We start from the raw sequence: 5,920 nt of genomic DNA on the forward strand, positions 1-5,920 counted from the left end.
TCCTGCTGGGCTCACCGCCCTAACTTTTGAACACAGGTGTAGCCTGGCTGACGGGTGCTTGTGCTCCATAAGCTTTCCAGGTGCTCAGGGACCCCTGCCCTGATTCTCTGCTCTACCCAAAGTGCTACCTTCATCTGTCTGATGCTCCCCCACCAAGCGCACACCCCAGCCACGAGGGAGGAGGGGAGAGGACGGGGGAGCTGTCCCGCAGGGCACGGGGCTTCCACGCCCTCCTTTCACCCCCCGACACACCTCCGCCAGAACTTAGGCATCTGGCCACACCTGGCTGCCAGAGAGGCTGGGATGACGTCTGCACGTGTCCAGCCAGCTGTGGACCCAGCTGAAGACCTACTGCTCTGGGCGGTGAGGAGGTGGATGCTGGGAGGCGAGAAGGAGGGTCTCCACCCCCAAGCTCTTCACGTGTCTCTGCTCAAATTTCACGCTGAACATCTGCGGTCCTGCAACACGGCCCATGATCGGCCAGCCGGGTGCCCTGCAGGGCACCCCTGAGCAGATGCACCTCAGTCAAACTTCCGCCAGCAGCTCAGGCTTTCGGGAGCCCCTGAGAAGCCCCCACCTCCCTGACCCTCTGCGCCCTCCATCCCCACCCTGTCCGTAAAGGTCCCCCTGGCCACATCCCATGACGCGCTCCCTCCCCTGAACTCCTGCACCTGTCGGGCACCCTTCACCCCATGCTCGGCCCTCAGCACCTGCCGAGCAGCCCCCGGCTCCCGCCCCGCCTGCTCGGGAGAGCTGGACCCCAGGCCGGTGGTGCTCCCGAAGCGGCCATGGCGGGTGCGCTGCCCCGTCTCCCTCGCTCTGGGTGGACCAGCCTCAGGCTGCATCCCGTTGGAACCCCGGTGGAACTAGCAGGCACCCACCGCGTAGCTGGTCTCACGTGTTCCACGTTTCTGCCCGTGCTTCCTGGGATCACACTAAATACACCCGTGGTCCTCGAATCCTCATGTCAGCATCTGCTCCTGCGGCCCAAACTGAGACAAGCAGGCCCCGCCTTCCCGCTCTCCCTGGAGTCCCGGTGGCTCACCTGCTTCCTTCACATCATCGTGGTCTGGCACACAGTAGGCACTTAACAAGGCTGGGCTTTGTCAGAACTGACTGTATCTACCTTTTCCTTCTCTGTCCTAAAGCCAGGGTGGTAACTTGTTAGTTCAAGACCCCGGTTGCTAAGGAGCGGCTGCTGCACACTCAGAAGCCTGTGGTCCCGCCAGGTACCCACCTGTCACTGCCCGCGGGGATTCAGCCCAGGAGTGCGTTCCCCGGGCTTACAGGGCACAGAGCTATTTGTTTGGGCTTCATCAGCACCCCTTCACTGAGCAGCACAAAGGGAGGCTCTACGATGAGCCAGCTCTTGCACTAAGCTTTGCTTACTTTCTGCCGAAAGAACATGCTAATTCGCTGTCACAAAATCCACAGCTGACCTGAAGATCTGCTGTCCACTATCTTCCAAACGTGAGCAAATAACGTGTGTAGCAGATGTGGCCCCACAGGACTGAGACCAGCCAGGTCGGCGGTGCACGCGGCTGTTTCTCCCCCTCCGCCCCGGCTCACTCGGTGCCCCTCACCCTCCGAGGAGGGGGTCCCAGGAGAGATAACCATGTCCATCCGGCACAGCTGCCCACAAGCTGCTCGGATTTGCACCCATCACTCTTGCCATCTCCCCAGGTCGTCTTTGCCGTTGTGTTTGGGCGTATGTGTAGAGATTTTTCAAGCATTTTGAATTCTGTAAAATCCAGAAGAAACTGCCAAATCTCTTCCCTTCTTGTGTTTTAAACCCATGTACATTTAAAGGGATATTCAATACTTTTGTTTTTGAACTGGGTACCCATATCCCATTAAAGCGTTGTCTTTTAAAAGCTATTTGCTGTTCAAGGAGGCTTGGGAGCCCATTAAAAATCCTTTTTAAATCCTTTTTCTCGGAAACAGGAAGTTGCATGTTGCCGAGTAAACACTCTGGCCTGAGGGCGGGGTGCCAGCCCCGCGAGCGGCTGCCCACGCTTCGCGTGTGCGAATCCCCAGGGGGAATCTTGGTCAAGGCAATTAGCATTAGAAAAAGCAGCAAAACGAAAACCAGAAGCTTAAATACCAGCAAAGAACGTGCTCTTCTTCTGGGGCCAAAACCAGTGATGACCAGAGAAGACGTGTTTCTCGGAATCTCGGGAGTTCCCGGGATGAGGCTGTCACGTTTCCTCCCCAGGCTGCTTTGGCTGCACAAATCAGCGCATGAGTTGGGCGGCGTGTGGCTACGACGGCCATCTGGACGGTCTCACCCTCAACACTTCACTTCACCTTTAACTGGCCCTGCTGGGGAACATGCTCCCCGGGCTAAGAAAGCAAGGTGAGCCCCCCTTCCTCCTACTGCTTCCTGTTGTGGACGTAGGGAAATGCATGACCACTCTGGGTTAGCTCCCTACAGCTGCCAGAACAAACCGTCACACGCTGGGTAACTTCAAACAGCAGCAGTGTGTTCACTGTCTCTCCCGCGATTCTGGAAGCTGGACTCTCCATCTCTGCGGTCACCCGGTGTCCCCTCTGACACCAGGCGTTTTGGACTTAGGGTCCACCCTACTCAAGTGTGACCACATCTTACCTTAACTACTGACACCTGCAAAGGCCCTATTTCCAAATAGGATCACGTTCTGAGATCCCAGGTGGACATGACTTTTGGAGGGATGCCCTTTGACCCTGGAGAGGCCCCCTGCTGGCCCCGAAATGTACGTTCATCCCACGGGTAAATTACATTCACCCATCCCAACTTCCCTAAAGGTCTTATCTCAGCATCATCTCTAAGTCCAAAATTCCAAATAAATACCATCTGCTCAAAAAGTCCCAGTCTCACTGTCTAAACCAGATATGGATGAGGCCCTGGGTATGAGCCTTCCTGGGACAAAATACCTCTCCCTCTGGGGACCCGTGAAACTAGAAAACAAGTTAACTGCTTCCGAAATGCGCAGGTGGGGCAGGCAGGGGATAGGCTTTCCTAGTCCTAGATGGGGGACAAGGGGGCCACTTGTCTCGAGCAAGTGCAGACGACAGCAGGGCAATTCCGCCAGGTTTCAAGGCCTGGGAATAATCCCACGGGTCTCCACGCTTTGACCTCCAGGCCCATGGAGGCCCCAGGAAAAGTCCGATCAGCCCTGCTCTCTGGGCAATGCGTTCCTGCCCGTGGAGCCCAGAAGCCTGACACGCTTCCCTCACCTCATCCTGTGTCTGTCCACTCCAGTCCAAGCTGGCAGTGTTCCTGCTGGAATGACGTTCTCATAAATCCGGTTGGTCTTCCATGGATATCACAGGTTCCAATGTCACCAGACACAAGGGTCCTCCGTGGGTTTTTCCTGGAACAACCGATCCGTGTCCCTTACTCCTGCTGCAATGGTTCAGGGACCCACAAGGGTTAAACCTAATCTCTCCACCAAAGCTTGTCCAGCCTCACCCTCAGCCCCTTCTCCAGAGCACACCTTGGCATCTTCGGCCATATGGACAGGTTGAGAATTTTCCAAATCATCAAATGCTTGTTCTTTTTGTTTTCCAGTCCCCTCTGCAGTTTATCTCCTTCCTCACGCATTTTACTGTAAACAGCAAGGAGCAACCGGGCCACTCCCTCCGTCACACCTTGCTTGGAAATCTCCCCAGCTAAATATCCAAGTTCATCACTTTCCACCCAACATAGAACTTAATTCAGCCAAATTCCCTACCATCATATAACAAGGCTCACCTCCAGTGTCCAATAACATTTTTCTCACTTCCTTCTCAAGTCTCACCGGAGGTACCTTTAAGGTTCGCATCTCTAGCAACGTTCTGATCATGACAATCTATATTCCCTAAGACAGCAGAAACTTCCACAGTTTTAGATGTTTGTTACAGTAGAACCCCTCTTCCCAGTACCACAATCTGTATCAGTGAGGCTTCTCTAGAGAAATGGAATCATTCAATAGGAGAGACAGATGGATGACAGATAGATGGGTAGATAGATAGATACATAGATGATAGATAAGATACATAGATTAGATAGATAGATAGATGATAGATGCATAGATTAGTTATAGATAGGTAGGTAGATAGGTAGATAGTAGGTAGATGATAGCTAGACAGATAGATGGATAGAAAAGTAGAAGAGAGAGAGATTGACTGCTTTGAAGGAACTGTCTCACACGGCTGTGGGACTCGGCTGGTCCAACATGTGTGGGGCTGGCAGGCAGGAGTCGGCGCCATAGTCTTCTGCATAAATTCTCCGGGACACCTCAGTTTTGCTCTTAACAGCCTTTGCCTGATAAGGTGACGCCTACCTACGTTTTCCATTTTACTTTTTAAAGTAAACTGATGGTAGATGTTAACCACATCTACAAAATCTCTTCATGGCATTTAATTAGGTAACTGGGTACGAGCCAAACTGACACATGAAATTAAACATTGCACATTCCCAACGTAATGAGACCCCGAGATTTAAAATTGTTTGTCCATATTTGATTGGTCACTATTTCACTTATTTTAAGATTCAGTTGGCCTAAGATGAAATTATTTATTATGTGACTTTTAGGGGCAACAGCATCACTTTTTCCAATCAAAGTTCAGAGATAAAGGAAAACCAGCTACTTGTCCCAGTTCTTACAGCTTAAAGATGTAAATGGATTGAAAACATGGGAGACAAAGGTATTCCTACCCAACCTGCAAATGCATAACGTTTGTACCGCATCAAAAAAACGCATGTACATATATCATAGGAAAGCACACTTGATTTTTTTTTTTACTTTTAAAAAGAATCTTTATTTCTCCTGGTTACAAAAATAATACATGTTCACTCTAGATAATTTGTAAAATGCAAAGAAGTAAAGAAGAAAAATCATATAAAATTCCACTTCAGAGGTATCCTCTCAACATTTTAGTGTATTTCCTCAAACATGCTTTGCCATATACACCTACATACATTAACATACACATGTATAATCCAGAAACGTGTGTATACACACACACACACACACACACACACACATGCACACGGAGATACAGATACACATATATATACATATAAAATTCAAAACATCATGACACTTTATATTTTCACATTTCTGGTTTATAAGTCCCCTTTTCCTCCCCAGTAATTATCTCTGTTAATTTGTGGTCAAATTAGACCCTTCAAAAACATCCAGTGTGTATCAAAACTTACAGCCTAGAACAGATGTTTAGAGACTATGCAATGATAACCTACTTCCCACCCAAAGTGGCAGGATGTCATAGTCCGACCAGCAGATCTAGACACAACTTCAGCAGGTAGTAACCTGAGTATGATGTGGGCACATTTCCTGCACTTCCGACAGCACAAATTTGATACCAGGATTAAAACACATGCAGTGGGGCTTCCCTGGTGGTGCAGTGGTCGAGAGTCCGCCTGCCGATGCTGGGGACATGGGTTCGTGCCCCGGTCCGGGAAGATCCCACATGCCGCGGAGGGCTGGGCCCGTGAGCCATGGCCGCTGAGCCTGCGCGTCTGGAGCCTGTGCTCCGCAACGGGAGAGGCCACAACAGTGAGAGGCCCACGTACCGCAAAAAAAAACACAAAAAAAAACACATGCAGGAAGACATCTCATGAAACTCCTTAGTTTTCACCAGTGAGGTCATTTTCCCCTTTGAATGTCCACACTCCTACTACAGACATCAGTTTGGGAACACCCCTCCTGTTGTCCAGCAATTACATACAGCATTAAAATTACTGAACCATAATGATGGGTTACAAGAAGACCTGATAAAAAATCTACTCTTGGGGCTTCCCTGGTGGTGCAGTGGTTAAGAATACGCCTGCCAATGCAGGGGACATGGGTTCAAGCCCTAGTCTGGGAAGATCCCACATGCTGTGGAGCAACTAAGCCCGTGCACCACAACTACTGAGCCTGCGCTCTAGAGCCCG

This window comes from Lipotes vexillifer, unplaced genomic scaffold (genome assembly GCF_000442215.2).
Source record: "Lipotes vexillifer unplaced genomic scaffold, Lipotes_vexillifer_v1.1 scaffold1162, whole genome shotgun sequence".
NCBI lineage: Eukaryota > Metazoa > Chordata > Mammalia > Artiodactyla > Lipotidae > Lipotes > Lipotes vexillifer.